At 40.7% G+C, this 9685-nt stretch overlaps 1 long non-coding RNA gene across 1 annotated transcript in view; it reads right to left on the bottom strand.

The window, feature by feature from the left end:
- Nucleotides 1-348: 348 nt before the first annotated feature.
- The window catches only part of LOC102208004 (uncharacterized), a 13910-nt gene continuing 4573 nt past the window's right edge, over nucleotides 349-9685 (bottom strand). The window contains exon 3 of the long non-coding RNA XR_312030.1: nucleotides 349-957. This is a non-coding gene — a long non-coding RNA (uncharacterized LOC102208004). The remainder of the gene's footprint in view (nucleotides 958-9685) is intronic.

The following is a 9685-nucleotide window of genomic DNA, read 5'->3' as shown; positions in this document are numbered from 1 at the left end:
GATCATTTTAGAGAGTCACTCAACTTGTTCTTTTCAAATTCACAATGAGATCTCATCCCATTGAGGTGCCGTGCTGATGCCCCCAGATCCGACAGGAAAAAAATGTTTTCACTCTACGAAGTGGAATTCGTTGAAAAGAAACCATAACTGCTACAATATCCCCAGGCTAATACACAACCCACTCATGATGTTCACTAAACCTATAGTTTCTACTGTAGCCCTGCTGCTGATACAGCACTACTTCTGGTGTGTAAAGCCCACTGTTACAGATGGTAATCCAGCTATCATATACTGTAATAGTCTCTGTGCAACAAAATGGAAGCAATTATCTCAAAGCACACAACGATCGTTGGAACAGATCACAACGCATAACTCTTTATTGGTTTGGGAGATTTACTTTCTGCGACTGGCTCTCTCTCTTTGTAATTCATGTTCTTTACAATTCTTCTCTTCTTTTGTTTCTTCTCTTCCTTTGTTTATTGATCATTTGTTCCTTGGCTTTCTCGTTAGGCTTGAACCCCTTCCTGGGGCTCTAACGTAGCCTTCGTGCCACCACAACTGCCTTCTTCCTTTCTCTTTTCTGTCCCCTACCTTGCTCTTTTTTCCTTCCTCTTCAATAACAGAAGTTCTGAGCAGTGAGGTGATGACAGGGGAATGCTAAGTAGCCTTGTCCCGACGCCGCACTCTCCTCCTTTTAGATGTATGTGTACTTACAGGAGGGAAGAGAGGCCAGACTCTGCGCTCTGCTTGCTTGACTGACGGACTCCCTGACTGACATGGTCATTTTACCAGCTGACAGTCCACAGCTGACTCACTGCTTTTGCTGCCTTGCAGGCTGCTCCACTAATCTTCCTCTTCTATCGTCCTGTATCACCGGCTGTGGCAGGCTGGCTTGCTGACTCCCTGACACTCTGCACTCCAGCACACTGCTCCCAATTACACTCCTCCTCTGGTAGACTGAAGGGAGAAGGATGCATGAGACCCCACTGAGACAGAAGACATGCTGTATGCACATAGAAATTGCATGGGTAACTACTGCACTTAATGTAGATCATTGACGCTAAGACACCAGACACGCAGGCGCCAATTTATTCAATAAGTAATGTATTTTCTCCTAAATTTGGTCAAAATTACGATTTCAATTACTGCCTGTTTCAAACATCTACAAACCACCAATATCAAAACTCATAGTTGCACTAGAGGATATGTGCAGACTAGACAAGACTCAGTCTCTGGAGACAATGAAGGTCTATGCAAAATGTTTGTGCTCTTGACTAGATAAGAGCCACAGGGTTAAATCTATTGTATTCTTTCATGTCTTCTCTTTTCACTCACCCTGAGATCAGTTGTATTTGAGGGCTGCCCCTGCATGAACCTGGTTCAAGAAAGGTCTTCCTGTTAGAAGGCCGTTTTTCTGCCCCACTGTTACCAAGTGATTGTTTGTAGGAGATATACAAAGAAGAAGGCGGGATCTCTAATACTGATTTAAGCTTACTCATAATGTGCCCTGACATTGACAATATTGCTAACTATCAATATAACTGAAAAGAATTCATGTTCTTGACAATATGATTAAAACATTAAAATGTTAACTAGACTTCATGATGGAAGTCTACACCACATTACCAGCACAAACTACAGCAGTCTCTGTTTTTTTTAATTTTTTTTTTACTTTAGATTAATTAGGTTTAAATTCAATTCAGTTTTACTTTAAATTGTACAGCACATAGCACCAAAATCACAACAACTGTTGCCCCAAGGAGCTTTAATAGATTGATACATATTCATAAATATTTTATACAGGTTTTAAGAACTATAACAGTTCCTCCTGTCCTTCTTCATGAGAATTCCTCTAAAAATGAATCTAGAGTACATGAAACCATTCTTTCCCACAGTCTTCCTTCACTATTCTCATAACCAGTAATCAAAATAACAATGTGCCCAGGAATGCATTATATTCTGAGATATACCTTATGAGATACATCAGTGAAACTCTACTTTATATTCCCTGAGATGCCTCTCCAGGCAATATATTTTTTGAAATACTGCGGGACATGGATGGTAGTGCTCTCAGGCAGGAGTTGCATTACAAAAGACACTAGAGCTGTTCGTTCAATAACCCAAATGCATTTTGAAATAATTAAAGGGGAAAAAAAGTGCTTATTCTGGGACAAGTGATAGCCACAAAAGAAACAATAAAGTGAGAAATGCCTTTTTCTAATTTTTTGGTCAACGGACAACTATTGTGTCGTAAATTTGTAAATGTTATGATCTTATAAACGCAGACAGAGTGTAATTAGAATATCAGGATAACTGTAAACCCTAGCGGTAATCATGGGGAGGAGGGGTGTCAATATAAGGGGACCTCGCATGTGAAAATATGTGTGTAATCTCCAGCGAGCAGAGAGAAACAGTAGCAGAGGGGACGCAGAGGAGGGGGATGTGGTCCACCACCAGCACCACCACAGTGCCCTTGTTCCTTTAATTACTTCCTCTGCTTCACAGCTTCACTGCATAACAATTATCCTGCGTGTTCATTTGAAGGGAGCAGACCCCCTCTCCTCATATCGTGCAGTAACGGACATCAGACAGGCTGTGATGTCAGCAGCATCGCTTGATGTAAAGAGAATACTAGTGGGAGCCATTAAATTAGACTCGGGTTAATGCAATTGTCTTTTACAAACACCCCTACCCACCCATCTCTACCTCCTGCACAATAAACATGAGCAAAAGTTGCCCGTAGCATTGCTCAGTCCACATGTAAAGTTTTGCCTTTTCCTCTCTGCATTGCATCTTAAGAGCATTCAGCAGATACTAGAAGAAAGGCACTACAGATTATAAACCCCGCTTATGTCCCATAACTGCTACTATCAATTATGCACTGCTGGAATGTTAGATTCTTCAGCTTTTAGTGCTTTAATGTGAACTTACTATTTTTGCAGTGCAGCACACTCACAAGGATAGGAAGGGGTTGGGTCTTTTGCAGTCTATTGGAGTCTAATTCAAGCAGATGTCTGTTTAATTGATCGAAACAAATTACCTCAACATTGATCTCTGTCCCGGCCTAAGCGACTGATCTGCTTTTTGGAGCCACACTGTGTGTGTGTGTGTGTGTGTGTGTGTGTGTGTGTGTGTGTGTGTGTGTGTGTGTGTGTGTGTGCGTGCACGCTCGGGGCAGGGTGAATCTTTTTTGGCTCTGACACACTCAAAGAGAACGTATGGCTTAATCGCTAAATGATAAATAGTAATTTGCTTTCTGATTGTGCTGTGTTTTCTTCATTGATTGTGAGGTTTCCTTTGAACTAATGCACCATCATTCTAACATTAAACCGCTGGGCCAATTAACTAATTGACTTTTAAGGCCCATAATTATGAGAAATTCATTAGATGTTTGAAGCCGTTTATTATCAAGGCCTTATCTTCTTTCTTTCATTGGTTGTAAATTGTCTCTTATAATTCCAGAGGCATATGTACTGTACGACACATGTTCCATCACCAAAAAGCTCTTTCTGCGTCTGTACAAGACTCCGTTAATGTCTAAGACCAAAATAACTTTTATAGGCCAAAAAGAGACATCACTACTCATATAGGTACACGTATTTGAGTTTTTATATTTTTTTAAAGCTCTGCATACTTAAACCAAAGATTATACATATAAACTTTTTTTTAAAAACTTTTGGTTTTGGATTCAATATTTTTTAAGCCTCAGCATCAGTATTTTGTTTACAACATGCTAGGTTTAGGACCTAGAAGCATGAGCACTAAGTTATGCACTAATGCTAACTTGTTTGGTTAGCAAACTATAACTATAAATTGCATGGAGTCAAAGCAAAGAAATCCATATCTACTAATTAGTGCTAAGTAAAAAAGTGATAAAATACCACAATTTCATTCATCAAAACTGAAGTACAAACTTTCAGATTACCTGAACCACAAAGTAAGCTATACTAGTTGTCAAATAATACTTAGCCTAGCCTAGCAAAATATAGATTGGTTACAGCTGCTTGTAGTGGCACAAATCTCAAACAATCTACCATCCAGACAAGTGGAATATTAAGTTAAAAATAAATAAATAAATAAGCGTAAAGAAAAAAAAACACACCCTCCAATTAGCATATTTATCCTTCAGTCATTTTTCATTCATTCAATGAATATAAGTCACACACACGTATGTGTTTATATATACTGGAAAACTGCAAACTTTGGCTGAAGCCTATTGCTGATGCTACAGATAAAAAAGCTTCTACAGCTAAAGAAACAAATCACTGAGCTACCGCCCTCAGAAAAGGTGCATTACAACCATGTAATGTGAACATTAAAAAAAACAGAACATAAACAGCCAGATGAATCAATACTGTGGCTGGGTCTGTTGGTGTTACATATACATTCTAGAGCTACTTTCTGAGTGTTTATGTGGCCATACCCACATTTCATTTAGACCGGTATGTGTGACGGTATCTATGTGTGTGTTTTATATATGTGCCCATTGTATGAGCAATGACTTTGCAGGGGGTTTCAGATGTACATTTCCCCTGAGATTAGCTTTTGAGACATAAACATAGAATGGGATATAATAGGCTATGTGTGTGTCCTTGTATCAGGGCGAAACGACACATACATTACCACTCCACCGCATCTGTTTCAACTTCCATTACTCTTTACCGCTATTATATTCCGTAGATTGCTGCCGAAGCACACTTACTATAAACATGATTAAAAGAGAAAAAAGTCCCGGCAATAAACTCTGACACTTAATATCAAACGGCTGACTTTACAATCTTCTCTCCTACAGTCTTGTCTTCTACTTCCTTCTGTCTTCTGAGATACACAGAAATGCAGTGCAAGGAGGCATATTAACAATTTAAGAAACTAAACTCACCTATCTAGGGCACCATTAAAAATATAAAGGCCTCATTTGGAGCCATTTGTTCTTCTATCACTACACACCTCATGATGCCACATAAAGTCACCCCTGATTAAAATTCGAGTTATATTCAGGGTTGCGGGTATCTTGTGTACTGCAGAACCCTGCAACCCTGTTTTCACCTTTTTTAGAATAAAAATGAAAAAGGAACTTCACAAATGTATCATTTTTCCAAATTTTGAAGTGAGCCATCAGCACTATAACTAGCTTCTGCAAGTGTTTCTTGTTGGTAATTGCTTAAAACATGTTTCCTTATCGTAATGCACATAGGGGCACTGACAAAATAAAAACACACATGGTGTGTTTTTGTTTAAGTAGACAGCAGTACATTAACAAGATTTTACATTCTGAAATACAATAATGTACCCTGTGTGGTGTGCACTGTGTAAAGTCACAGGATATACACCAAACAGACCCTCCTGATTTGGTTACGCTATAAGCTGCAAAAAATTCCCATCAGTTGCCATTGCTGCCTTCTATCACTAGTTGCTGTTTCAATCGTTACCTATCACTTTTTAATGCATATGTTAGTATGTTCTTTGCAGAGCTGACAAGCTTGGTGAAAAGCTTTAAAATATATTCTGCTTCTGTAGGAAATTATTTCAAATGCCTTGTAGTGATACTAAAGATAAGCTATATATGAGAAGAACAGGTAATTAATTTATGGTATGGGTGGTATAAATAAGGCTACTGTGGTGTCAGAAGACACACCTACTAGTTGGTAGAAATATCACTTAATCTCTAACATTCTTTACACTAACAGAATCAGAATCAATTAGTGGTGGACAGAAACATAAGTATATTAATACATTTTTTTAAATCCCAAAAATTTGGTGGCATTGTCCAACAAATCATCAACCTAAAAGTACGAATAGCTGTTTCAGAGAGGGTGAACATCTAGTGAGGCACAGTCAGCAGATTAACAGCGAGTGTTGCTTTATCAGTCTGAAGAAAGAAAAAAACACATGAATCTGGTCTCTAGCTGTTTCTTAAGGAGAAATACTGCTCATAATTAAATCAAAGTCTTTGTCTTCATTTTGATTGTGAATCACTTTGTATATTCTGAGTTAATTTGGTCAATTTGAATTGAATTTAAATTAAATGTGTTTAATTAGTTTGTGAGAAATTTGAGCAGGAAGGGTCATTAATTAATCCTCTGAGCTCTAATCCTTCAACAGACACTCTTGTCTGCGTGGTTGGTGAAACATCAATTTACAATCCATTGATGATTAAAGCTAGGGTTGGGGTTCAGTTAATGTTGACTCCTTTTTATAGAATTTAAAGAGAAATGTAAAGAGATTTCACTTAAAATGTAAAAAATTCTTGTTTCTGTTTAATATATCTGGCAAAAACCCAATGCTACCCCTAATCTCCAATGACCTTGTGAGTCTTTAGTGTTAAGATGCAACTGCATCACTTTATGCCTAGGGCATAAAATCATAAACATCTAAAAGCTTTTGGACAAATGCCTGTATAAACTCAGAAAAAAAGCAGGTTTGACCTCTAACATAATCTTGCCCTGGTTGATTGACTGGTTTGCTTCAGCTGACAGAGAGTGGTGAATCAAGCACTTCTTTACACATGCGTATAGTCAGCTGGATTGTAGGCTCTGCATTAAATTCCATATTCACAGAGGCAATTTTTTTGTAAGTTGCTACAGTCAATGTTCCACATGACTGATCTGTATGTAACTACCACTAATCCCTCACTGGGCCTGTGGATTACAAGCTTTGCCTTTGCCCTTGTGTGGACTCCAAATGGGGAAACAAGTCAGCCAGCCAGCCAGCCAGCCGGTAAGCTGGCAAGTCAGCCAGCTTTGGCATTGGACTAAACAGCCAGCAAAGAAAAGCTGGAAGAGAGGGTCGGGGAAGCCCTGAGAAGAAGCTGGAGTTCTCAAGGTGTGTGCATGCCTGTATGTGTTTATGTATGCGTGAGTATGTGTGTGTGGATGGATGGATAACTGTCTAGCGCAGAGCGAGTCAAAGCGGTGGCATTGGTTTACTTTTAGCGGGGCCCCCCAGTCGTCCAGCTTTGGCTGTCTCAGCACGGTGCCGCAGTCAGCATTGTTGCATATTTAATGTCCTGATGAGAGCTTCCACCTGCTGACACAGGCAAAGTGACAGAACAATACCCGCCCAGCCCCACCTCATACCCCCCCCCCCACACACACACACACATACACACAGGAGGCCCTGAACACCATCATCAATCCAGCCTTCGCCTCGCCTCATCTCACACGCTCACTCGCCACAACTCCCTCCGCTACGATCCTACTTCAGTCTACGCTGCTCTCTCGTTTCCCTTTTTTTCCTTTACCACCCCCACCCCATCCGCATCTCCTCTATCACACACTTACTACTGTGCCCTTCTATCTTTGAATTCTCCCACAGTACAACGACCTTTCCCGCTGCTTCTTAAAAATCACTGCAATAAATCCCTCCAACATAAAAACACACTCACACACTTGTACTTACTCACAGACACACATACTTTACGTTTCTTTGTGTGTGTGTGTTGGGGGCGCTGGGCAGGGGGTCTTTATGAATATGTTCTCCAGTGATGTGTGGAGCCTCTTCATTTGCGCCTGCTAAGATTAGAACTGTCTCTCATATTGAAGCTTAATTAGCTTTGAAACAAACACACGACTGCGTGTATTGTAATGTTAAACAATTCTTCCTGGCACGAAGCTGTTCTTCGCGTTTATTACCCACCCCTTTTTTTCTCTCCTTGAAAAATCACATTGGCAGGAAGTGTAATCCGACTGCATATCCCTGTCAGACCAGTCGCTCCCACACAGGCACAGCACCCCGGGGTGTACACCTGACCAGGGCCAAATTACCGCACTGAAACTGGCCCAAATAATACCTGAACAGGGACAGGTAAACCTTAAGTAGGCCACATACAGTATTTATATACAAAGTAGGCCAAAATCCATACACTAAAACCTGACATGATTGTTATACCTGCTCCCAAACCACACCCGGATTAGTCACTGTTCCAGCACACATAGACATACTGTGCCTCCCATACATACTTAATCAGAGCTAAAAAAATGATTACACAAAGACCTGCATGTCCTGCTGGCTCAGCATCCTGAGACAGATATCATACAGGCTCACACTGTGGGTTTGCTTCATCGTAAGTCTTTTTCGTTCACTTTTCCTGTCACTTTTCTCTCTCTTAGCTGTCTTGTAAATGCCATAAGACATAAACTTCCCCCACTGCAAAGAAGTTGACAGAACAATCAGACCAAGTAACTTGAACGAGAGGTGAAAAATTTAGACTTCTGATTTCAAATGTCTACAAGTAGGCCAACAAGTCGAAGCCAGATCCAGACAGCGTGACTGCACGCAGGCGTCTGAGCGCAGTAATCTGTTAGAGAGGCCTGCAGCCAGTCTCTTCTTCTTCCTCTTTCTGACCGTCCTCTCAGGCCCATGCTATCCATTAGCAAGCATTTAATCACTGCACCATTTACTGGAAACCGCTGTCTGTCTGTAGTGTGGGTATGTCTACTTGTGTGTCATTTTGTAGCATTAGCAAATTCACACAATGTATTCTTAAAGTAAACAAAATGGACTTCTTAAAAACTAATCACCATCACAGGGTGTAGGGAAAAAAATCCACTTTTGGCCAAATGAACTAAGAATGAAAGACAAATCTGAAAATCTATGACAGCCATGTGGAAAATGTCGACCAGAGTTTAGCTGCATCTACACTTTACTGATGTATGTATCTCATTGAGAAGCTGACTGGACTCAATTGGGCCACATCAGGGCAGAAAAAAAATTTCACATACCTTGCCTGTGATCATGTAGCATGCAGATAGATTATCTACAGCTAGGATGTTGAACTAAAGTAAAATCTTCTTCATCATGGTGGATTTGCTTTGCAGTTAAGTTTAAAGTTCCTTTCAGGTTGCTGCGCTGCAATTTCTCCCGACCTGGGATACATACTTCTTTACATTCCATAGTTGCTCTTGTTCATATGGGCATATAAAGAAGTATGTCCCCCAAGCAGGCCACTGTCCTTGGTGGCGCATCAGGCCTCACACCTCCTCCTCGCTGCCAGCCCAAAACGCTCGTCAATGGGGAGGGGAAAAAAAGTGTCGAATCAGGAACTGCGCTGACCACTGAATGCATTTATGACACTCACCAGTAGCACAGGCTTCAGGGTTCACTCCTCCCATCCCAACAGAGAGAGTTCTTTTGATGCTAACATGCCAAACTTTTCTGCCTATTAGAATAAGGACCCAGCTTTTTGTTCTGACCCGTGGACCAAAAAAGAGCCGAGATGATTTAAAACTTTAATTAAAGGAGAAATCCATGCAGCTAGTTTACACTTTTTTTCATTGAAAAGAAAACACCTACAGCTGCCACCAACAAGTCACTATCAACGCTTAAAACACTATGAGAAGACACTTGTAATAAGCCACTATGTCTGCCCACCATGTGACCGCTGAGCTTTGAAATATTGTACATTATGAAGTGATTTTTCTCAAACACACACACACATGCACACACAGCACGCAATTCACCTTGAGTGTCATACTTAGAGGTTCAGCTGCTGTGGGGTGAAGGAGGTGTGGGAGTAAGAGAATGATGGGAAATAAGGGAGATGTTGCACTTACCTACAGGCAGATGTTGGCTAGAAGCCCCCCAGCACGTACACACACACACACACACACACACACACACACACAGACACACTCACACACAAAAATTACCTCTGGCTCTCAGCTATCAGGGCCACGTGAATCACAAT

Source organism: Pundamilia nyererei, unplaced genomic scaffold (genome assembly GCF_000239375.1).
Source record: "Pundamilia nyererei isolate P.nyererei 1_Seehausen unplaced genomic scaffold, PunNye1.0 scaffold00147, whole genome shotgun sequence".
NCBI classification, from domain to species: domain Eukaryota; kingdom Metazoa; phylum Chordata; class Actinopteri; order Cichliformes; family Cichlidae; genus Pundamilia; species Pundamilia nyererei.
Note: the sequence above shows the minus strand (reverse complement) of the source record. Positions and strands in the feature narration are given on the sequence as shown.